This window comes from Leopardus geoffroyi, chromosome D2, assembly GCF_018350155.1.
Source record: "Leopardus geoffroyi isolate Oge1 chromosome D2, O.geoffroyi_Oge1_pat1.0, whole genome shotgun sequence".
In the NCBI taxonomy this organism is placed as follows: domain Eukaryota; kingdom Metazoa; phylum Chordata; class Mammalia; order Carnivora; family Felidae; genus Leopardus; species Leopardus geoffroyi.
In genome coordinates this window covers 13,142,495-13,167,971 of record NC_059334.1, presented here as the reverse complement: position 1 = coordinate 13,167,971, position 25,477 = coordinate 13,142,495, and the positions used below count along the sequence as shown (strand labels likewise).

Sequence of the window (25,477 nt, the reverse complement as noted above, 5' to 3'; positions counted from 1 at the left end):
GTCAGGCTGCCTGCAGATATAGACCCTTTCCTCTGCCACACTATTGCCGGTTACACGAAATACAGTGTATGACAAGAGTTTATTAGTACTGCACTGTAGTCAACATCCATGTGAGTGTATATAATGGTCCCCATGCAGTAAAGGATTGAAAAGAAAGGAGGTAAGAAGACGATTACAGGAGAAGTTAAGAAGGAAATCATTGACAAGTACGAATGAGGTATGCAAGTGGCCAGCATTGCAAGACTTTATAAGAAGTCTGGATTGACCATTTGCACAATATTAAAGAAGAAAGAAGAAAGAAGGGGGCTAGGTGCAGCCAAAGGAGTCACGAGTATATCAAAGCAACGGCCACGTGTTCTGGAAGATGTAGAAAAGTTGCTTCTGGTTTATATAAATGAGAAGCAACTAGCAGGTGACACTGTGACCGAGAACTTTATCTGGGAGAAGGCAAAGGCCTTGTACACCGACCTTGTAAGTAAACTGCCAGGTACGTCAACAGGAAATAAAGGCTGCAAGGCAAGATGGTTTGATAACTAAGAGGAGAAGTGGCATCCATGCTGTTGTGAGGCATGGTGAGGCTGTGAGTTCAGATGCTAAGGCAGCTGAGGTGTGCACCACCGAGTTCCAGAAGCTCATGGTTTCCAAGCATTACCTGAAGGAGCAAGTTTTTAACTGCGACGAGATGGCATTTTTTGGGGGGAGAAAGATGCCAAAGAGGACCTACATTACAGAAGAGAATGAAATGTCCAGTCACGAACCCACGAAAGACTGTCTCACCCTCTCGTGCTAACGCAAGCCAGGAGCTCAAAGTCAAGCCCCTGGTCGTGTATCATTCAGAGAATCCACGAGCCTTCAAGAAATGAAGGTGCATGGGGTGCATGGGTGGCTCAGTCAGTTTAGCATCTGACTTCGGCTCAGGTCATGATCTCACAGTTCATGAGTTCAAGCCCCGCATTGGGCTCTGCTGACAGCTCAGAGCATGGAGCCTGCTTAGGATTCTGTCTCCCTCGCTCTCTGCCCCTCCCCTGCTTGTGCTCTCTCTCTCTCTCTCATGCTCTGTCTTCCCAAAATAAATAAACATTAAAAAAAAAAAAAAAAGATGGGGCGCCTGGGTGGCACAGTCGGTTAAACGTCCGACTTCAGCCAGGTCACGATCTCGCGGTCCGTGAGTTCGAGCCCCGTGTCGGGCTCTGGGCTGATGGCTCAGAGCCTGGAGCCTGTTTCCGATTCTGTGTCTCCCTCTCTCTCTGCCCCTCCCCCGTTCATGCTCTGTCTCTCTCTGTCCCAAAAATAAATACACGTTGAAAAAAAAAATTTAAAAAAAAAAAAAAGAAAAGAAATGCAATGTGCAGAAGAGCCAGTTAAACGTTATGTGGAGGGTCCAACAGCAAGGCTTGGGTCACTTGTATCTTGTTCGATTAGTGGATCAATGAGGTCTTGGGTCCTGCAGTGAAGAAATATCTTTTTGAAAAGAATCTGCCACTCAAAGCCTTGCCGGTCATGGACAATGCTCCTACTCATCCTCCAGGCTTTGAGGATGACTTACTGGAGGAGCTCGAGTTCACTAAGGTCAAGTTCCTTCCTCCCAACACCACTCCGATCCTCTAGGCCATGGACCAGCTGGTCATTTTGTACTTTAAAAAGCTTTACACCAGAGCATTATTTCAGCGATGCTTCGAGGTGACCGAAGGAACAAACCTTTCCCTCTGAGAGTTTTGGAAAACTCATTTCCACATCGTGAACTGCCTCAAGATCATCAACAGAGCATGGGATGGGGTCACCAAGAGAACCCTCAATTCTGCTTGGAGAAAACTGTGGCCTGATTGTGCTCTTGGGCATGACGCAGAGGGGCTTGCTCATGAACGGGAGCCACCAGTTGTCGATGAGATTGTGTCCTTGGGGAAGACCATGGGACTGGAGGTGAATGAGGATGACATTTGGGAGCTGGTGGAGACACATGGCCTGGAGCTGACCACTGACACACTGCCGGATCTGCATCGCAAGCAACCCCAAGAGGTTACAGAGGAGATCTTGTCTGCAGGGGAGGGGGAGGAAAAGGCAGAGGAATCCCTCACTTCGAACGAGATTGGGGAGAGGTGTAAAATGTGGGAAACAGTGCAAATTGTATAGAAAAGCACCACCCAAATAAGGCCGTAGCAGTGCAAGCAATGAATTTAACGACAATGCAATGTCACATTTCCTCAAAATCCTCAAAAGGAGGCAAAAGCAAGTGTCATTGGATAGTTTCCTTATTAAAGTCGCACAGAAAAGAAAAAGATTCCATTGAACCAATCCACAGCAATGATTCCGTTAGCAATAGTGAAACTTGTCCTACACAATCACCCTCCTCCGTCTTGTCTCCCTCACACCAGCCACGGAAGTTTTCAAAGGTAAGTGGAATTAATTTCTTTTTCTTATTTTTATAAATTTTTTTTAACGTTTATTTATTTTTGAGACAGAGAGAGACAGAGCATGAACGGGGGAGGGTCAGAGAGAGGGAGACACAGAATCGGAAGCAGGCTCCAGGCTCCGAGCCATCAGCCCAGAGCCCGACGCGGGGCTCGAACTCACGGACCGCGAGATCGTGACCTGAGCCGAAGTCGGCCGCTTAACCGACTGAGCCACCCAGGCGCCCCAATTTCTTTTTCTATATATGTTGTATTTTCTTTATTATTTTAAATTATGTTACAGTATTGTCATCATTTTTATGTGAATATTTTTGGACTGTGGAATGAATCATCTGAGTTTCCATTTCTTACGGGGAAATTCGCTTTGATATACAAGTGCTTTGGATTACAAGCATGTTTCTGGAATGAATTATACTTGCAAACCAAGGTTTATTGTAATTCTGATCCAAACCTAGAGTTGGCTGCCTGAGTTTACTCTTTGGTGCCTGGAATGTTTCCACAGTCATCGTTTGCTTTCATTATTTTATTTATTCACACCCCAACTCTTCCTGATAAAAGCTGCTTTACACGTTTTCAGGGTCTCATTCAGATGCTACTGCCCTCTTAAACAAAAGTGTCTTGACCTGGCTTGCCACCTTGGTCCCTGGAGCTGAGCCCCACCCTCCATCACTGTGATGCTTCTAGACTTTTTATTGTCCTCAACATCTTAGACTTTGTACTCTGGTATTCAAACAACGGTGCTTGTATATTTTCTTCCTTTCTAGACTACCAGCTCTTTTGAGAATAGGGAATTTTTAGGCTCATTTTTATAACCTCAGGGAAGATGGGAGTTTTCCACTTAGTACATATTTAATGAATTGAATTGAATGAAAAAACAAAAAACAAACAAACAACTCAGCATCACTCCTTTCTCTGAATCAATACCTCAGGAACAGAAATGATGATGGCCTATCCAGAGTCAAATTTCCTCACCTGCAAGGACTCCAGGTCTCAGTAATCCTTTTTTTATTATAATTTTTTTAATGTTTATTTTTGAGAGAGAGAGAGAGGAAGACACAGGGTCCAAAGCAGGTTCCAGGCTCTGAACTGTCAGCACAGAGCCCGACGTAGGGCTTGAACCCACGAACCATGAGCTCATGACCCAAGCCGAAGTCTGATGCTCAACCAACTGAGCCACCCAGGCGCCCCAAGGTCTCAGTAATTCTTTTGAAGGATGTTTATTTCCAAATGGAATCAACCTAGTTTTCTTCCTCCCTAATTATGTGCTCATTATAAAATATCCAAACTCTACAGGAAAATATAAAGTTAAAATCACCTGTAAGTTAAATTATTTCAGTAAGACAATAAAGATTTTTGTTTATATTTTCTTTAATTTCATTCCATGAAAAAAACCCAAAGTAGTTCTAATACTAATGACTCCTTTAAAAAAGTCAGTATTCAGTGGAGGAATTTCCAAATTGCTTTGTATTATGGAATATTTCAGACATATAACGCAATTGAGAGAATAACACATGACACACCCTGGTCTCTCTACCACCCAGCTTATGAAATAAAACAAAAATATGGGGCTGAGGTGCCCTGGTACCTCTCCCTAGCAATCTCTCTTCTGAAGTCAGTTTATTATTCCCACACATCTTCAGACTTTTTAAAACATATGTACGTATCTCTAAGCAATACGGAGAATTATTTCCTATTTAAAAGTATTTAATACATATGTACGTATAAGCAATACGGAGAATTATTTCCTATTTAAAAGTATTCGTAGGGGCACCTGGGTGGCGCAGTCAGTTGAGCGTCCAACTCTTGATTTCAGCCTAGGTCATGATCTACTGGTTCGTGTGTTTGAGCCCTGAGTTGGGTTCTGTGCTGACAGTGTGGAGCCTGCTTGGGATTCTTTCTCCCTCTCTTTCTTCCTCTCTCCCGCTCATGGGCTCTCTTTCTCAAAATAAACATCCAAAAAAAAAAAAAAAAAAAAGTATCTGTAGATGGGATACTATGTTTATCCTCGTGAACTGTTTTCCGGAGCAGTTCACTGACACACTGTTCCACTGTTATTTATCCCACCCCCTCCCCCATTTATCGTTTGTCCTGTTGATGCAGAACTGGTTATTTCCCGTAGTTTGTTACCTTGTACGATAACGTGATGAATGGATCTCTCCAGCAAGAACTTCTGTGGGGGGCACACTAGGAGTAGAAGTGATTGGTATCACCTTACATGCACTCTTCACTTTTACTCTCCCCTTTCCAATTAAACAGGACGAGAGTAAGATGTTTGAGGCCCCCATTCATTTGGCATTAGCTTCACATAAATCAAGCACAAGCTTGTAGAAGACGTCGCCACTCTTTATTCAAGAAATTTGAATTTTAAAATTTTGAAAAGATCCTCAAATCACCGGCACCTGCAAGCTGTCAGACACACCCCTTCAGAGCAGGGTAAGCCCTGGACTGTGCTGTTGGGGACAGCGGCCCGTGGTCAGTGGTGACCAGCAGATGGGTGCCGTGGCTGTGTCATCACAGAAGCCCCGTCGAGGCGGGGCAGCCCAGGGCAGGTGTTGGGTTCATCCTGGGAACTCTGGTGCGAGCACAGGGTTTGGAAGGTGCCGGTCGGCATGGCCCGAGATGCCAGTTCAAGGCCCCGGTGGATCTGTCTGTCATAAACAAGGGCCACCCCCCGAGCGGTGTGGGCGCAGCTCGGCACTCCTCAGGGAGCGTGGCCCTCAGACGCTCAGTCGTTGCCCATGGTGAACTGTCCCTAAGTGGTACAGGTGGTGGTGGTGAGTGGCAGGGTGGAGGCTGGAGGTGAGCAGAGAGAAGTTCCGCTTTTTCCAGGACCCCCGGAAGCCCCAGACCACTGATCGGTGCAGCCGATCCGACCTATGCCAGCCACGCCCCACCGCTACACGAAACACCTGAAATGATGTGGACCGTGGTGGGAAATCCCTGAACAACGTGTGAGCAAGAGAGTCTACAGGGGCAGAGGGGGGGCGGGGGGGAGGGGTAGGCGGGGACTGGTTCTGGCTATTTGTCCTTTGAACCAGAAGTCAGCCAGTTGTTGGGAAGAGGCACTTTGAGATGGGGAAAGTCTAATCAAGATAATAAGGCTATAACCAGCAGGAAAAATGTACCCGTGGTCCAGCTCACCTCAAAGTCTCTGTAAGACTGCAAAGACAAGTATCCAAATCTGAGACGCGGATAAAATGAAGCTCTGGTCCAAATGCAGGAGGGAGACTTCCTACCAGTCCCACCAATCACTAAGTGGTCGCCACTTTGCCAGGGAGGGTGGGGGACAAACAGCCAGTCTCAGAACGGCCCTCTATACCTACACAGGGAGGACCCATCCTCTGGAAATTCTCCACCCAGTGCCCCGTGGGAGGAGCAAGGCTGCTTAGTGATTCTTCCTGCTCTGAACCCAGCAGCTGATAAAGGAAGGCAATGTGGACAAAGATAGAGAAGAAATACATTTATGATATATTTAGAAAATTTACCGTAACATTTGTTAACAAACCACAGAGTACTGAAAAGAGAAAGGATTCCACAGACCAGGGCTCCAAAGGTTTTAAAGCATAAAAGTCCCTTCTTTTTTTTTTTTAAGTTATTTAATTTGAGAAAGAGAGAGAGAGAGAGAAAAAGTATGAGCAGGGGAGGGGCGGGGAGAGAGGAGAGAGCGAGAATTCCAAGCAGGCTCCACACTGTGAGCTTGGAGCCCTCCGGATGTGGGGCCTGAACTCACAACTGTGATATCATGAACTGAGCTGAAGACAGACACTTACTTAACTGACTGAGCCACCCAGGCACCCCTAAAGGTTCCTTCTAAAATAAAAAAAAAAATGCAGTGTCCCTATGGCAGTACTTTTAATATCTATTGACTCAGAAGACATACAGTGATATAAAGAATTCAGTAATACACTAACATTCATTTTATCTTACTGATCTCAAGGACGTCTATGCACACTTGCAAATCAGCAGTAGACAAGCACGTGACATTCTGTATTGAGTCTACACAGGGTTCCTGGGCTGGACCTGCCATCAAGGACCTCGTGTAGCCGTTCTGGGTACCACTTGGAGGAAGCTGAAGGCTGGGAGAGGGAAGGTAATGTAACCCCACTTGAACCAGCCAGCTAGTGGTTGAGAATCTCCCCCCACTGCCAGGGGTCCTCTCTCTGGGGGACCCTGGGGTCTTTCCCTGCGTGAAGTAGGTAAGCCCAGACTAGGGTGGGGAGAAACCAGCTCTCTGTGCAGTGACAGAATATTCTGATGGACAAGTCTGTGCTTTCTCTCCGTGCTCCCTCGTACCCAACCCTTCCTCAGCCGGCCAGACACATCCATGTTGCCTCAGGGGGAACTCGTATTATTAAAGTAGGGCTAGAAAGACAAAGAAGTATTATGCTTTTTTCCTTCAAAGTAGGTTCTGAAAGCCCTTGCTTCAGGAACAAGTTTTGGACGCCAACACTTTTGATTTATAAGAGAGGAAGGCTTGCAGAAAGGGAGGGCTCCAAAGATACCTAGAGAAAAACACCCCAGAAAGGCCAGGATTGACCTGTCCCTAGGACACCTGTGTTGGGAGAGGCGTGGCGAGCGGTACAGAATAACCCAGGAGACTGGAGGACCCATGTGTAAGGAGAGCAGTGAGCACTGAGAAGCAGGCCAGCGCCTGCTTTGTCTTTATCACACTGGGAGCCCATGCTCGCTAGAACCTTGTGGCCACTCAGGGGCACGTCATGCATGCTAAGGCCATATTCTCTGAGGGCCTCCCGCCAGCAGACCTGCATATGGCCGTGGGTCCTCCTCAGGATGCCTGCCTGTGCCCCGAGGCAGACTATCCCGTAGGACATCCTCGTGTCGAAGACCCAGGGAATCTCATGCACTCCCTCCAGAGGGTGGACACCCCAGCATCTTGTTTCTGCACTTGGGGGGGGCACATCTGACCATCCAGAGGATGCTACCCTATTTCCCGATAAGGGCATTTGGGGCCATTTTTGCCCCCTAAGAGGCAATAGAATGCAACAGAAAAAGTGTGGACGCCCCGAGTTTGCATCCTGGCTCTGCCGTGTTCCACAGCCAGATTATACTCAAGACTCAGTTTCTCTTTCAAGAATGGGGAGAAAACCTCATGCCTCCTGCTGTTTCTGAAAAGAGCAAGCGGACAGGTGACGTGAAGGCTTTCAGGGAACTATAAAATGCGAATCAACTGTTAGCCACTGCTCCTTTGAAAACCTAAGCACTGCCTATAAAATACTTGGACCACATATTAAGCAGACATATCTGGAGTAGCGGTTTCAGGTAAGGTTTATTGTGCCTAATATTTTTGTTTAAAAACTTGGAACACTGTCTTAAAATTCTTCTGACCACTTATTTCAGTCAAAGACCGAGGGGTAGGGATGTGTTATAATAAAGAACTCTTGAGATAAAGAATTGTTTCTATGGAAGAATGAGAATGAATCGAATAAGTCCGAGATAGAAAGAGATGTTTGGAGAGAGGAGGACCTTAAACGCATAAGGATGCTGTGCTCAACCAGAGTCTCTCCTTAATTACCCGGCCATAAAGGAGCCTTAAAACTATGTGATAATGGAGAAAGGCAGGGTTTCCATCAGCCCACAGCTCAGTGTGCACCTGCGTCCAGGGGAGCTGGGTGAGCAGGGACAGGGAGCCGGCTTCGCTTCCAGTGGGCACTCGCCGTCAGCACGGACACGAGGCAGAGAGGCCACGGAGACCACCCCTCCACTCGGCCAAGAAGGGCCCAAGATCCAGCTCCTGTCTGCCCACCTTGTCGGGGCCATCTTCTGATGCTTCCGGTCCCCCGACAACCCGTGAGGCAGGACACAGGCAAGAGCGGGCAAGTGCAGGACCTGAAGCCAAAAGGCTGAACTTTGAATCCTGGGTCTGCTCCTTGCTGGCTACGTAACTCTTTGGGCACATTACTTAACCTCCTGCTCTCTCCAGTTGCAAAGTGGGAAGAGCCACGGTTTGTACTAGTTTCCTTTTGCCGCTGCAACAAATTACAACAGACTTACAGTTTAAAGAACACAAATTTGTTATTTGAGAGCAGCGGGTGTTTGAAAGTGCACAGTGGCAGGAGGGCTCCTGGAGGCTCCGGGGAGAGTCTGTATCCTTGCCTTTTCCGGCTTCTGGTGGCTGCCTGCACGCCTCGCTCACAGCTCTTCCTCCAACTTCAAAGCCAGCAGCCTAGCATGGTCCAATCCCTCTGACACTCCCGTCCTTTTATAAGGACATCGAGCGGGCTGGGGGGAGCCCAACGTGGGGCTCCATCCCCCAACCCTGAAATCAGGACCTAAGCCAAAACCAAGGAGAGTGAGATGCTTACCCGACTGAGCCACCCAGACGCCCCTGCATCTCAAGATTCTTTTTTTTTTTTTTTTTTTTAACGTTTTATTTATTTTGGGGACAGAGAGAGACAGAGCATGAACGGGGGAGGGGCAGAGAGAGAGGGAGACACAGAATCGGAAACAGGCTCCAGGCTCTGAGCCATCAGCCCAGAGCCCGACGCGGGGCTCGAACTCACGGACCGCGAGATCGTGACCTGGCTGAAGTCGGCCGCTTAACCGACTGCGCCACCCAGGCGCCCCTCAAGATTCTTAATCACATCTGCAAAGTCTCTTTTGCTCTGTAAGGTAACATATCCACAGGTTCCGGTGTGGCCATCTTCGGGGTGGGGGGGGGGGGGAGGCATTACTTTTCCTACAACAATAGTTGTCAAGGAATAAATACTTAATATAAGACACTTAGAGCCTGGCTTTAGTAAGCACTCAAAATGTGTTAGTTGCTGTTATTATTATTTGCCTGGGCAAAACCGCTCAGCCTTGAAAGTCTTCCCCATTCATTAGCTGTGACCCAACCCTTTCATCTGGCCAAGTCCCGAAACCTCCTTCTGGAAGCCTCTCCTGACCTAGACTGGGTTGGGGGTCCTGCTGGATTCAGGTTCTTAATTTTGTGTTGTGTTTTAATCATCCATTTCTTCCAGTAGCTTGTAAATTCTTTAAGACCTGAGACCTCCGTTTTACTCATGTCTGCGTTCCTGCCTGCTGGCACAGTAGCACTTACAAGTCTCATCAAGAACGAAGGGCCCTTACTGACTCCCTGGCAAGCGAGGGTGGATGCTGGTTCACGAGCTCCCAGGGGTGCTCAGAACTGTGGGGCTCCTGCATCCTGCCACAGGGGAGCCAAGGGGATTGGAGGGGGGGGGAGTCTGTATTTTGGGGTCATCGTGCTCTGCACAGAGGCAGTTCTTTAGGGCAAACGGCCGGTTTCCCCATCAGTGAAGCACTCTTGCGAAAAGCGGGGAAAGATCCACGCTCAGCCTGGAAAGGAAAGCTGGGCTCCTGCAGGTGTCTCGGTCTTATGGTGTTTGTGGAAAGTCACTGTCACACAGCCCCAAGGGGGGTGGGGGTGGGGCAGGCTGGCACAGGAGACGGTCTGGGAAGGCTTGGCTGGTTTGGGTTTTCTGATACATGCAAGGACGACCCGAGAAGTCATCTGCTTTGGTGGTTTATACAAGACTTAAAGCAGATTCCCTGGCCCTGGCTCAGAACTGCCGAGTAAGAATGTCCGGGAGCGAGGTGGTATTTCTGCAAACTACCCAAAGTCATTCTGCTATGCCGCCAGGTTGGGGAGCCACTGATGGATCTTCCCCGAATTTTCCAGACAAGCCTGTGCTACAAATACATGGTTCCGGAAACAAGTGTGTAAAACCGGAAGGCACGGCCAGTGCGGCCCATCGTTACGCAAACGTGCTCTTTACCCACCGGGCCACACAGCAAGAATACCCAGCTGTGTCTTCTAACCTACCTGGATCTCCTTCCTCTGGTTAGCCCCCAGGTCTTCAAGAAGTGGGGGCCTTTGATGTGGCCTCTGAGGGGCGCCCTCTAAGGTGACGCCACTCCTAATGGGCTCAAACTCTCTACTGCCTGCACTCGGCACCTGGTGCATCTGGAGCCACTCGGCTCACCAGGCCAGTTGCCAGAGCAGTGGGCATCCACAAAACAGGGAGAGCCTCGTGCTGTGCGTTATTTTGCCACGCGTCTCTTCCTCCGCCTTGAGTTATACTACCAAACGCTCCTTTTTGTAAAATGCAGCTTCCTCACAGGCTGGGGGTGGGGGAGGAGACAAGGGGAGAAGACCCCTGCCCCGTCAAGGAAGGCAGCTGCGGGGCGCCCGGGTGGTGCAGTCGGTTAAGCGTCCGACTTCAGCCAGGTCACGATCTCGTGGTCCATGAGTTCGAGCCCCGCGTCGGGCTCTGAGCTGATGGCTCAGAGCCTGGAGCCTGTTTCCGATTCTGTGTCTCCCTCTCTCTCTGCCCCTCCCCCGTTCATGCTCTGTCTCTCTCTGTCCCAAAAATAAATAAACGTTGAAGGAAGGCAGCTGGGCGTGAATAATCTGTGGGTCAATCACACGTTCACCTGCTTCCACTTTCGCTGCCTCCACACGCACGACACAAGTTCAATTCATGGCCTTGATCTTGGTCTTAATCTTGGATCCATACTGAGTCCTTCCATAAGCAGCTTATTTAAAATCTATAATGGCCCTTCCCTGGAGTTCTTTCTTTATCTCCCTTCCTTGTTCTAGTTTTCTCCCCAGCATTCACTCACATCTTAAATGCTTACTTATTAACTTACGCATTGAAATTACCTTTGATTTTCTGGCTTATTATTACTGGTCTGATCCTTCTACCAGAATGTAAATTCTATGAGCGCAGGGCTATTTTTTGTCTTCCCCTCCGCTGCCCACTGATGGTTCCCCCAGCAGGTCAAAGTACAGCAAGGAAAAGCCAGTCGGACAGACAGAGTGAGGAACTGTGAGGAAAAAAGAGAAAACCCCACCACGGGGCGCATTTCACAGCGGACAGAGGTCCAACGAGAAGGCAGAGCAGGAAGAACCAGGGGAAAGCCGAGAGAGGCTGGGGGCCCTGGATCAACCTGTCAGTTGCCATGGTTACTGTGAAGGAAGGCCTGGGCCCTGCCCTCCCGCCTCAGGCCGCCGGAGCTGGGGGGTAGGTAGAGGGTGACCAGGTTTGGCAGAAGCATAAAACAAAAACTCACCCTGTGAGAGGCACGCTCTCACCGAAGGCTAATAAACTGTAATCGCCGCCATCCACATGCGGCGGGAGGCGGTGCGGTGGGCATCGGATCAAATTCGCGAGCGTTAGGGGGACAAAGAGATCATAAACAAGAGACAGAGAGCTGTGCCTGGACACAGAAAGAATGAGTCATCCAGGGGAGCGTGGTGGTGGCGGCAGCTGGCTGTGGCCTCCCAGAGACTGGCCGCCGAGCAGCGTCAGGGGTCGCCGGCCAGGCGGTCCCTTCCGAGGGAGGCCAGCACGTGTAAACCTGCGGCAGAAAGAGCCTGCATTTCACAGCATCGTTTTCGCGTCGGCCCAAACTTCACATCTGTTCTCTGAAGCCTCCCTACTGTGTCTACCATGACTCAGAACCCCCCACCCCACCCCTGGGCTGTCTCCCCTGGCCCCTGCATGGCTACCTGACCCCCCACCCCCACCCTGGGCTGTCTCCCTTGCCCTCCCCTGCCCCTCGCATGGCTACCTGGCTCCCAGCCCCTCTCTGCCATAAGCCGGCCTTCTGTTCCACGTGGGCAGGACCTCCTCACCTGCCACGTCTCACTCTCTCTCCCCACGTGCCCAGCCCGTTCCCCCGCTTCCACTCACTAAACCAGGTCATGCTGTCACCCTGGGCCACCCAGGTGCAGGCCTCTCCCTGCCCCGCCCCCCCACCTCTGGTCAGACAGCAGTGCCGACTGAATGCGAGGGCCTGGGCATCCTGGGGCCAACTGCAGCCGAGTCTTAACGCCCCACATCTCCAGACTTCTTCCTCTGACTCGCCCCACACAGGGGGCCCCCCCCCCTGCTGAATCCCGCCTCTGCTGAACAACTGCCCGGGATCCCCACTGGTCCCAGAACAGACTCCCACAGCTCAGTTGACAGTCCTCCTAACTGGGCTCGGGACACCTTTTCCTCTTCTCCGCCTGCACGCCCCCAACTCTGAGCCTCTGCACATGCTGGTCCCTCTGCCTGGAAAGCCCTTGCTCACTTGTGTGGGTTGGAAAAAATCTTGCTCAGCTTTCCGGGGCCTCGGCTGTCAGGCCCTCCCTACAAGCGCTGCTCTCGGGAGGAATGAATGTTCCTGTTATCACCGCTCGCACAGCACGGCTGTCACGGCATTAATCCAGGGGCACACGGGTTGTTTTCACACCTCTATCCCTCCTAGATTATGAGTAGTCTCAGGTCCTTATTCATCCTTAAGTCGTCAGTGCCTGAAATACCTGCTCACACGTTCATTAAATGAGCGTCTTAGAAACACATGGCTTCTGCACAATCTCGTAGGAACGTATCTATGGCTCTGAGTCACACACATGCACGGAAAGGGTCCTTCCGCCGTGTCCCCCGATGAAGATGGCTTACAGCAGTAACGCGTAGGAAAACCAGGGACAGGCAGGCAACCCCGGGAAGCCTGGTCATGGCGTGGATCGGCGGACCTCTGCGATGACAAATCCCGTGACAAAGACAGTTTCTGTTTAGTAAAAAAGCGTGCCTGGGTCCAGGCCAACGACTTAGTTCTGCTGCTGCTGACTATGGTGAAGTTATAGCGCGAGGAGAGGGTTTGGAGAGAAGCTGGGAGGAATCTGACCCGTCAAGGGGGGACAGCGGACCTGGGGTGTGAGGGCTGCTACTCCTGATGCAGGACACACAGGGCCTGTGTCCAGTCTCTTTGCAGCAGTTCTGAGAATGCAGAGCCCCAGAAAGATTGCACTGCAGTGCGGACATGGCAAGCCCAGAAAGATCGGCAGGAAAGAGCCCCAAACTCCCCAATTCTGCAAGGTCAACCACCTGGGGGAGAACAGCACTGACATACCAAGCTCTGACTGGAAGGGCAATGAGGTGAAGCCACTCAAGACAGGGACAGGGTAACAGGGTGGTGGACCCAGAGTGGGGTCTACCCGGGTACCCAGAGTGAGCAGAAGGCTCCAGTGACCGTATCTGTGCTAGGCAAAATTCAGCTGAAGAAGAGACTACGTGATGCTAACGAAGGCCAATTTACGTATCTATACCTCACCTTGTTCCAGAAAAAATTCGGCGGCTGACATCACTGTCACTGTCCCTCTGTTATTTTCCTTAAGGTTCAAAGCTTTCGGATTCTCCACTCAGGCTCTGTCATCGTCCGCTCTTGGCCACACTCCATACTCACCACTGCCCTTAAGTTCAGGAGCCTGTGTCTTTCCATCCTCATGACACCTGCTTCCTCTTATATGTACCATTAAACATACACTTGTACTCTCACATCATCTGTCTCTTTAACCAGGACGGAGCCCTCCCTCATCCATGTGGCCCCACAGGTGTCGGGGGTAAGCAAACATCTCCAGACCCCTGGAGCCCCATGGTTGTAAGTGAAGTTAACCAGGGTTCAGGGAAAACAGAATTTTCCCCAAATCAATGAACAGAAACGAAAACCAAATAGGGATTCTCATGCTTGTTCGGCATAACACAGGATTGGGACTCCAGCCTCCACCAAGGAAAGGTCCCGCTGGCAATCTTGAAGGAGGTTCAGATCATACCACCCCCAAATGTGCCACTTTGGCATAAGGGCTGTTTTGAGCGGAAGGCAATTAAGAAACAGCAGACACAGAAGGAATTCTCTGGCCTCGCCCTTTCCACCTAAAAGCAAGACATGCATTTCCTTTTGTGAAGGTGTTCTTGCCTTCCATCTCCCACACTAGAAGGAAGAAAATCACCATTACCACTGGAGAGAGAACGTTGGCACCAAGATGGCTCAGCACAAGGAAATCTTGCTAAAGTAACTCTTATCTTCTATAAGTTTTTTCCATGTGTTTATCTTCCCACAATTTACTGCCCCTAGAACCCCTAACCCCTTTTGTCCTTTGTCTTGTCACTTTCCCATAACCCATCTCCCTTTGTTAAAATAGTACATAAGCTCTCAGGCCTAATTGCTTCTTCCGGTTTTCTCTTCTTTCCTGCGAAGCTCCTGTGTGCACGTAGAACAAACGTTTTCTCCCATTAATTTGGCTCTTTTCTCCTGTTACTCTCTCCTGTTGTCAGTTTAATTCACAGGCCCCAGTCACTATATCTAAAAGGCTGGAGGAAAAGCTTTTTTTCCTACTGGCCGTATTAGAATGGGTTCTGCTGTTTGACCTGGAAAGCAGACCCTGCTGTATGAGGAGTGTGCAGTGGGGTGGTCAGCAAATGCAGGCTGCCCCAGCCTATATGCTGCCAGATCTCTGTCCCCCCTGCGTCCAACATCCCAGGGACCAAGGATGAAGCACTACCACCCACTGTCTGCCATCCCTGTCTCTGCCTCTCCAACAGTTTCCAGAACCTGAGCCACAGAGCCGGGTGGGCCACTGCTGAGGCCGCCTTCAGCAACTTCCATACACTGCTCTGCTTTCTACCCTCTTTCAATATTCCCTTGCTTTTTCCTTTCTGTTTCAAATTCCATTTCTCCTACTTGGACCTTCACTCTCACACAGTGCTTTTGGTAAAGATCTCTCAATTTTAATATCTGTGTGATAACCATAAGTAAATACAGTCAAATTTGGGTGGTAGGCCTATGGCGACACATGTATTTTTCATATCAACACCTTGTGCTGTGGTTGTAAAGATGTTCTAATATGAATTTTGGAAGCAATATAAACGTTTCCCTTTTTCCTACTGCTATCTCCCTGCCCCTCTTCCTTTGGTGGTGACCCTAGGCAAGGGGTAGAAGAGAAGCCCCCCCAGTAGCAAATTAGACATGAAAGCCAGGAGGAAACACAGGCACTAAGGAGAACTGCAGACAAGCACAAACCAGGTGCGGGTTAGTAGACCCAGGGTGGTTGCTCGTGTTGTGCACGCGATCACTGGCGGGGGAACCCACCTGGCCCCGGAGGGATGCTTACAGCATTTCTTCTACCTCTTCTTCCTCAGCCTCTCAGCACACACCCCGCTAGGGCGAGCCAACCCAGCCACCCAGGGGGAAATGGTTAGAGAAGTCCGAGAGGAAGAAATCCGCTCTTTTGTCAAGAGAGCGCATGCGTCGTCCCTGGGCGTGGCTCTCCACGCACGCCACCGTTTCTTCTCTTCCACTTGTCTCAACGGCTCCCCCTTCGTATTTGTATAAGCTTTTCCTTGGTCACCACCACCCACCGAACACCCTGCCATGACACTCCTGGACAGGTTTTGTTTGTTTCGCTAAAGAGAAACCTTGCGGGTATGGCGCGAAGGTTACATGAGATCATCCATGTGACTCACGGACTCGAAGCCTGGTCCTCCCTCCCTCCACCCCGCGGCCCGCTAGCCTGGGCTCCCTCCCGGGGATCGCCCTCTGAGGTTGGGCCATTGGTGACTTGCTTGCAGACACGCGGGAACGTCAAGGCTTCGGGGACCAGTGGCTTCTCCACAGCCACATATATGTCCTCACTCCTCCCAGGGCAGCAGAACCCACGCCACAAGCACCGTGTGGGAAACACAGCCGCACTCCCCCGTCCCCGCAAGACCTGCCATTTGTCCGGTGGTTTCCACTAGGAAAACTAGTTGCACACCCCCTGCCATTTAACCTAACAAAAGCTCCTTGACAATTAAAGTCATTTGGAATGCTCCAGCTAGCTTACTGAACAGATCCCCTCTTAAGTACCCATTGTTTTCTCTGCAGTGAGTTTTTTTTTTTTTCCTTCCAGCAGTAATTCTTGCCTCTACTTCCTTCCCTAAATGGAAATTGCATTTGCATTTTTCACTGATGATAATTTAAGTTATCTGGTTTATTCTTCATATGGTTGTAACCAACTGGTTAAAATCTTACAGGAGTATTATGCTAGTTTCTATATTACAATTGGCCTCCCTGTTTCTCTTTTCTGACACTCAGTTAGCTTCTCTGATTTTCAGTTAAAACACCCTTGCTGGCCACTGTTAAGAGGATGTTTTTGTAGTATTCCTGGTGTATCGAAGAAGTTAAATTTCAGGGCGCCTGGGTGGCTCAAGAGGTCGTTCTGACGCTTCATTTCAGCTCAGGCCGTGATCTCGAGTTCGAGATCCCGCATCGGGCTCTGCACTGACAGCCTGCTTGGGATTCTCTCTCTCCTCTCTCTCCCTCTCCCTCTGCCCCTCCCCTACTCTCTTTCTCTCGTATGAATAAATAAATAAATAAATAAACAAACAAACAAACAAACAAACAAACTTAAAAAAAAGTTATATTTCAGTTCCTGGTTTAAGAAAACCCAACAAATCATCTCTCTAGCTGTGTGATAATAAGTCTCTTTATGTCTATCATGTTTATTTAGCAATGAAAATACCAAATAAAGGAGGGGGAAATCTGGGCGATTAGAGAATAGAATATGCTCCTAAGGGTATTCTGAGAACAAACCAGGTAATATCTTAAAGACACTGTTTCAAACTTCCATGAAGGAAAAGGGCAATTTGCTGACATGCGTTGTTGCATCATTAGGCATTGTCCCCTTTTCACGTAGAACAAAAATGAGTCAAGGTAAGAAAAATGTGATCGTGAGACATGCCCGCAAATACAGAAGAATGGTTTGTCTTGCAGAGTTCTGTCTTAGCCATGTGGCTGTCTTCCTCACGAAGCAATAGTTGTGTAGTGGTGACAGTGGTGGGGAGAAGTGGCATGATGCATGATCAGTCCTGAAGCCCCACCCCGACCTCCGGGGACAACTATGGGGCACTTGCCACCCCAGGGCCCAGGGGGACGACAGGGCCCGAGTGCCCACCTAACGTTCTGCCGCTCCAAAGAATGTGCTGAGATATGAGCAGCTTTGGAGACTGTCACTTTAGCTTTAAAAGCTGTAAAGTGCATATGGGAAAAGCTTTTTCCTGGTTTCTCTGCTGTCTACTTGCACGAGAAATGTCACAGGCAAATGCCAAGCCAATCACTGGACTACTGGGAATGAGCCTTTTGCTGTGCTAGTTCTCAGCCAGCCAGACTTCATCCACAGGTTCCCTTTGGGCAATTTTATTTTAAGGAGGCTGAGGATTGGAGCCCTGTGCTGGCAAAGGAGCCAAGAGGAAGTCCATCCTCCTAAATAGTTATTTCAGCTTAATAACGCTGAGGTGAGACGCCCGGTTAACTAGCAGAGCATCACAATAAACCTTGCACTTACATTAACCCCTACAACATATTAAGTGCTGTATCCATCTTTTACCCAGACTGATAACCTAGTCAACTCCACGCTCCAAAACTAATTCATAGTTTATGTCGTGTGTCTCAGGACCGAAAAAGGCTTTCCATTGAACATCTCAGTTGTTCCCACAGTGAGCGTTTTGCAGGGAACAGGGCCAGATCAGATGGCGGTGTGCCTCCCTTCCCCCGCAGCATGCGAAAATCAGGAAAAAGATTTCCCCAGAGCACCAAGGCGCCAGCCACAGAGCCGGGGTCTCCTCGCTGCTGCTCTGAGGCATTTACCGCTGAATTCTCCTGTCCCACTGTGGGAAGGAGGCCTCCCAGTGAGGACTCATGAGCAGATGACAGGACTGACACGGTTTAATGGGCAACACCAGCGCAGCCCAGGAGGCCTTCTGCTGGGACTGAAAGGGCGGGCGCTGTGCCAGCCCGTACAGTCCTAGGAGCTAACGGAAAGAGACGAGGATCGGCAGCGGTGGGGAGCTGGGAAGAGGGTGGGAGACCCGGCGCCCATGATCCACTTTATCACTCGGTCAAACTTTCACATTTTTGAATTTCCTAACACCCTAGCCCAAAATACACGGAAATAAGCAAATCCTCCCAAATGAAGAAGTCTTCTCCAGCCACACCTCTGCCCGCCCCCCCCCCCCCTCACTCTCCCGTTATTATTTCTAAGGCAATTCAAACATTAAACCAAAGCTCCCCCAATGCCGCTGTGTGCGCGCGCTGCGGGCGCAGCCCGTTTCAGCACCAGCCTCGGGGGACAGACGCCATAAGGGAGGGGAAAACCAAACCCTCGTCTGGTCTACTGTCACCACCAGAACTGCTCTGGGGACAGGTGTCCCAGGGTACTGCGAAATCATGAGGGCTTCTTTAGGCACTCCACAAATAAAACATTTCCACAAATAAAACGACCAACTAGCCGCTCCAGCCCTTCCACTGCGGTCCTCTTCAACGGGGGGGACGTCCCTGCCCGGAGAATGGCAAGCGTTCGTGACCTACATATGGAAAAGGGGTCTCGGGGAGCCTCCCCCCGCCTCAAGCCCCAGAGATCGGGAGACCCCGGGCACCGGGAGACCTCCCGTAAGCGTTCGGAGCGGTCTGTCCAAACCTGCGCTCGGGTTTGCCAACGGCCCGGCCGAGGGTCGTGGGTTCGAGGGGCGCGCTCACCTGCCGGCGCCCCGCCGGCGCCCACCTGCGCGGCAGCGCGAAGGCCGGCTCGCTGCGGGCGGCCAAGAGAAACAAGGTATTCGTTTCGCGTGCTGCCACGGACGGCAGGACCACACACGCACCGAGCCGCGTCTCCAGTTGCAGAGACTTTCCCGCCCGAGTTGCCTTCTGGCTTCTGGCTCGCCCCGGGCTCGCCGGAGCCGGGGCCGTGCCGTCCCTTCGCCACAGACCCACCGGGCCCGGCCCGCCGGCGGGGCGCCCACTTACCCGGAGCCGGGCGCGCGGGCCGAGGGCGCCGCTCACGCGCGGGCTTTGTCTCCGGCGCGGTGCTCGCGGGGGGCGTCCAGAGCGCGCGGCATCGCTCCTCGGCCGGGCGCGGGGCTGGGCGGGCGGGCTCCGGCTCCGGCTCCGCGCCCCGGCGCCCGCGCGCCTCGGCGCTCGCGGGCTCGCGGTGGAAAGGCGCGCCCCGCACCGCCCCCGGGGTCTCCGGGCCGCGTCAGCAGCCCCGCCCGGACAGGGGAGGCTGGGGGCGGGGGTGCAGGGGGGCGAGGCCGTGCCCCGCGCGCGAGGGAAGTCACCCAGACCCAAAGTACTTGGGCCCGCTCACACCCGCCGTGCGGGGCTCCCGAGGCGCGTCCGGGTGCGGTGGGGTGCGGAGCGCCAGACCCCCGGACCCCGGCCGCCCTCCCGGCACGGTGGTCACGCCCACTCCGCGGCAGGGTCTCGCCCGGCGCCCGGGAGGGGCCGGGAAATCCCGCCCGCCGCCGCCGACGTCACTGGTGCGTCACCGGGGCTCCCGCGCCAGGGCTCCGCGCACTCCCCGCGCCCCCCGCCCCGCCGCGCTCGCCCCCCGCCCGCTCGCGCGCCCCCGGCCGGGCCAGCACTGCGCCCGGAGCGCGCGCGTTGCCTGGGGGGGGGGGGGGGGGGGGGGAGGGGCTGGGGGGCGGGGCTGTGGCCGTGGGGTCGCGGTCCTCGCGGGGTTCCGGCACCTGAACTCCCGCGTCCGCCTCCCGGCCTGGAGGGTTAGTTCCGGGGACCAGCCAGGCTGGGCGCGGCCAGTTTCCATCCGTCCCCAAAGAATCCGTAATATGCCTCCCAGCCCCCCAAAGGAGGGCAGTGAGTGGAGAAACGCTTGATACCTGCGAAAATTCACAGGGCATTGTCTCCCTTTCCGGGCGCCGGGTAACGCTGACGTCGCTAAGTGACGGGAAACGAAGGGCCCGCCGAGGCAGCCCACCCTTTGGGGACTGAGGGCGAGCCGCGGGCAGCCCCCATCCCGGCCGGCGGCCAGGAAGGCGGGAACGACTTCCCGGTGTTCGTGGAGAGCAGAAGCGGTTCCCGCGGGGAAATCCAGGGCGACCCCTCGTTCCTTTTGAACTGTAAGCGTTTTGCGGTAGAGCTTTTTTAAGCCTCTTAATTATTATAGTCCTCCACCTCTGGGGGGAAAACAGCGTAATTGCCGTCCATTTTCCGACTGCTGGTGAAATTACGCAAAACGTTTGGAATAGAGAAGCAACAAAGATTTCCTTGGTAGGACGAGGAGGCCGATGTTAGTTTTTTTATAAAAACTATATAAAATCATGGCTGACAATTAGGAAATAAGTCTTGCAAATCTGCCTTCGCCGCGCTCACCCACCAAACAGCAGCCACTCCTTGATGTAAATGACACCAGATCACTTGTTTCTTAGATCTCTGATCCCCACTGACTTGACATTTGCCCCAGACAAATGTGCGGCTTTGCTGACTCCGAGTGCCTGACAGAACGCGAATGCAGAGTTCAGAGGTGCCCACCTGGGGCCCGCGAACATCTCACAGCTTTTTTTTCACAGCTTGCAAGTGCCCATATGAGGCAGAGAATCGAACGATGGTAAAAATGACTAAGCCTGTAAATGCACCTACAGCACTGACCTTTTTTTTTTTTCTTAAGTGAGAAAAGGTGTATGGGTACTGCATTTAAAATTCAACAAATCGAAAACTGTACTATTTCCACCCCCAAGTTTATTTCTCCTGCATTTCTCGCCTCAACAGCACGTCCTGCCCCCGCCCCGCCCCGCCCAGGTGGTTGGCTAAGGCAGAATCCTGGTTTCCTATCCTCCCAGCCCTCATCTCGACCAATCCGAAGGCATCAGTTGTAAGGGAAAGCAAGATCGACACTTCCCGGTACCTCCCTTCCTTGTTTTATCTTTCTAATTGATTACACCATCCCTTAAGGCTGGAGTATGCCCATTTTTAAGAAAAGGAAGAGAGTCAGTGGTTCCAGAGTGGATCCCAAGACCAGCATCAATGGCATCACCTGGGAACTTGTTAGAAATGCAAATTGTCAGGACCCACCCCAGCCCTCCTGAATTACAAACTCTGGGGAAGGGGCCCAGCAATCTGCTTTAAGCCCTCCGGGGAATTCTGATTCTGGCCCTCTTTGTTTATCACCCGAGACTACTGTAATCACCTACCATCTGGTTCTAGGACCCTGGACCCCCGACTTCCTTTCTCCCAGCTAATAGTCCTTGTTCTTAACTCTGTTGTCTGATGCCAATATGGAGGCGGCAGCTTTCTTAGACTGGTGTTTACATGGTGTATCTTTCCCCATCCTTTTACGTTTAACCTGTGTCTTTACTGGTAAAGTAGGATCTCTATTCTTGAAGACAACACAGAGTTGGATCCTGTTTTGTAATTCAGCCTGACAAACTGAGCCTTTTCTTTTTATTAAAAAAATTGTTTTTAACATTTATTTATTTTTGACACAGAGAGACAGAGTGTGAGGGGAGGGGCAGAGAGAAAGAGAGAGGCAGACACAGAATCCGAAGCAGGCTCCAGGCTCTGAGCTGTCTGCACAGAGCCTGACGTGGGGCTTGAACTCGTGAACCGCAAGACCATGACCTGAGCTGAAGTCTGACGCCCGACCGACTGAGCCACCCAGGTGCCCCTAGATTTGTTTTTCTTCAAATCCTTGAGCATTTGGAACGTGTTTATAATAAGCTATTTTAATATGCTTAGAGGAATTATATCATTTCCTTCCTTTCTTGATATAGTCCTGTCAAATGAGTTTTCTCCTGTTTTATGTCACATTTCCCTCTTTCTTGGCATGTTTAGTAATTTTTAAATTGGATGCTAGACATTGTAAATGTATGCTGTTGTATGCCTAGATTTTGTTGCTTTAAAGAATAGGGATTTTTTTTTTTTTCTGGTAGCCAGCTAAATTGCTTACCCATGATCCTTTGATATTTTCTCTAAAGACTTTTAACCTTTATTCTATGACTCTTCTGGGGTCTTCTTTGCATACCTTTATGTTCAGTGAACTCTTCCCCTCTGATTGGTCAGAACTGAAATGTCTCCCCGCCCACTATGAGCTCTGGGAATTGATCAGCTTGTAGCTCCCTGGACAGCCTTTGCTCAGAGCAAAAGTATTCAGCCAGAGTCTCCAGGAGCTCACAGGAACCTGGTTCTTCTTGTCTGGCTGCCTTCTTTGGGCCACTCTGTGTCACAAACTCCAGTTTCTCAGCCTCGCAAGTGCTAACCTCTGTCTCTTCTTCTCAGCAAGACTTCTTTCTAGGCCCTTCTTAGGAACCCTGCCCCCATGGCTGCTAAGTGCCCTCTGGCAGGAGGCTGAGGCAGCCTCTGTCCCCAGGGATCACAGTCCTGTGCTGCTTGTACTTCACGCTTTGACAACCATGGTTTCTTGTATTATATCCAGTTTCCAGTTGTGTAGGAGGGCAGGGTGAGTCTGATCCCATTTTTCCCCGAAGTGCACGGAAGCAGGAGTTCTTGGCCTGTCGTTTGAGTTCATTCCCCCATCTCTTCACTTTTGCCTTTTGTCTCTGATGCTTCCCTTCAGCCTTGGCTTCCTTCCACCCTGGGCCAAGTCTAGAAGTGTTCTCTTTTCTTAATGATTTGGCTCAATCCTTGCTATCTTTGAGGAACCTGATCTAACTGCTCCTCACATCCCAATCTTGTCATTCTGATATGTAGAAGCCTCTACTAGAAAATTTACTTTATTGTATCCTGATCCTTCCTTCCCTCAACCCTCATCTCCTTTCCCCTCCTTTCCTTTCTTTCGAAATCTCTCTCTCTACTGCTCTATTCGTTGAGAGCAGATCTTACACATCTTTGTGTCTGCTGTCTTGTAGAGGCTCAAAAAATGTTAAATGAAACCCCATGTTTAGTGGGACATCAAGAAAATCCATGTGTTTATTCTTTGCTTAATTTTCAATATTTTTAAGGATCTGGCAAAGGCGATTTGGTGTAGGCAAAGGCAATTTAGGAGGAAAATTACAAAAAGCCTTAGCTTTTGAACGTTATTCCTGAATAAAAAGTTTGTAAGGATCGACTAACTGATGGAGTGATAATTAAAAACTGCAATGTTAGTCTGATATGGAGAAATTAAAAGGATTACCAGATTGAAAGTTGGCTTGCTTCTGGCACAGTTCATCCCTGAGTGATAACCACATTTTTGGTCTCTCATAGGCATCTAAGTTAGCTTTTTTTGGTGGCTCCATAAGAACCTATTGTAATCCTGGAATGTCCATGTGTGTACAACCTTGTCATTCTTATCCTATTTGTATAAGAATTATCCTGAGATGAACATAGAACTGCGATCTACAAAAACCGAGGGCAAGAAAGGAAGTGAGACACTCTTTAGGGGAAGTCAAGTAAGTTCACTCCAAGGCAAGGAGCTCCTTAGCAAAGAAGAAACTTGAGGAAAGTGTGAAAGTGAAGATAATCCAAGTGTGGGCTTCATATTCTGTGGAAGACATTATCCAAAGATAAGGAAAGGCAACCTAGGACTTGGTAGGTTGAGTTGGGAAGTTTTCTTAAAAACAAGCATAGAAACAAACAAATGTGACACATACTATCTGTCCACCTACCCATCCCCTTGGCCATCCACCTCCCCCCCACCTCCCACTCCATCCATCCATCCATCCATCCGTCCATCCATCCATCCATCCATCCGTCCGTCCTTTTCTAGCATGCACCTACTCTACCCTATTTCAATGATACTATAAATCGCCCAAAATATTTAAAAATTCCTCTTTTGGAATTACCTGCAGAATCACAATTTTGTGTGTGTGTGTTACCTTGTAATTGTGCTTTGTTTTCAACTAAGGCAGTTATCAAATATTTAATTTATCTGATTCAGCTCTGGATGACTTTTGGTTGTTTTTTAAATGTTTATTTTATTTGGAGAGAGAAAGAGAGCACATGTGCATGAGCAGGGGAGGGGCAGAAGAGGGAGACAGAGAATCCCAAGCAGGCCCTACACGGGGCTTGATCTCACGACCTTGAGATCATGACCTGAGCTGACATCAAGGGTCAGATGTCAACCGACTGAGCCACCCAGGTGCCCCTAGTTCTTTTCAAAACTTATGTATGTTCGTAGGAGAAAGATTTCTCAACATTGAGTATATTCTGAATAGTCAACTGTAATTAACTGAAAGAAATCATTCCCGATAGGAAGTAAAGCAGTGGGGAAGAGGGTGGCTCACATGATAAGCACCAGGATCAGTGAGGCAGAACCGTAGCAGATGATGCTGACTCTGAGGGCCAAGGGGCAGGGGTGTGTGTAAATACGCACCTGGTAGAAAGGGCTGTGGAAGACACCTGTTCTTTCCATCTCACTACAGGCTGTGAAACATGAGGCCTCACAACTCTGCTCTCCAGACCATCCTGGGAAATAAAATAGATGTCTAATTCTTACGTAACTAGGAGCACACATGAGTAGGTTTTACTTTCATTTATAATAAAGTATCTATAGAAATCTTGTAATGATATTAGCTAATTAACCATTTGTGTTTAGTTCCTATCAACAAATCTGAAAATGATTGCTTGATTTTTCCTAAAATCTCAGAAAAGATAGTTTTTATTATTTATTTCTTTTGAGAGAGAGAGAGAGAGAAAACAGATAGTTTTTATTATTTGTTTCTTTTGAGCGCGTGCGAGAGAGAGTGTGACCAGGGGAAGGGCAGAGAGAGAGGGAGAGAATCCCAAGCAGGCTCTGCACAATGCAGAGCCTGACATGGGGCTTGATCTCACAAACCGTGAGATCATGTCCTGAGCCAAAATCGAGAGTCAGATGTTTAACCTACTGAGCCACCCAGGCACCACAAGATTTTTTTTTTTTTTTAATTCTTGATGCTTGAACCTGGATTCCAAGGATTTTTAAAGCTCTTTTAAGTAAATTAAAATCTGGGAATGAAAAAATGGTTTATTGTTATCAGCCCTCAAAAGTTTTGGCAAGACAAGTTTAATTCACTTTGGAAAGGAGCCCAACGTTGCCACAAAGCAATCTTTTCCAACCTCATCTCTCATTAACTTTGTTCATGAGAGGAGAAACAAGCTTAGCATTTGAGCGAGAATATTAAAGCCCAGCCTCAAATAATCATCTAGTCGTTTTGACCTCAAAGGACACGTTGCATTATTTAATTTCTCTCAAACAGCTGAGTTGCAAGCCAGTGTCCCCAAAGTGGCAGGATATATTTTTCTGTTCAGGCCATATAACACACAATAAAATTAGTAGCACCTCCTTCCCAGCTCATTGGACATTCAAGTGTATATATTTCATATTGGCAAATATAGCTGCTTTTTTTATTTTTTATTTTTTATCGTGGAGCTTAAATTGGACATAACCTGGGGGAAGTATCTGATAAATATTGTCAACACTCCATGTGATGCTTCAAAATGCCAGTTTGTGCCAAACCTAAAACCTCTTTTGTTTGCCTCTGACCTTAATCTTGACTTGTTACTTCAAATGGCCA

General features: G+C 49.9%; 1 protein-coding gene across 2 annotated transcripts in view; it reads right to left on the bottom strand.

Annotated features, from left to right (window-relative positions):
- GNG4 (G protein subunit gamma 4) overlaps window positions 1–19,131 on the bottom strand; it is a 71,084-nt gene extending 51,953 nt beyond the window's left edge. The window contains exon 1 of one of the 2 annotated variants that reach the window (XM_045437287.1): window positions 18,996–19,131. The gene's annotated coding sequence lies outside the window, so the exon portion shown is untranslated. Of the gene's footprint in view, window positions 1–18,728; window positions 18,904–18,995 lie in introns of those variants that run through there. The other variant, XM_045437288.1, reaches the window with a different exon arrangement.
- Window positions 19,132–25,477: the final 6,346 nt, after the last annotated feature.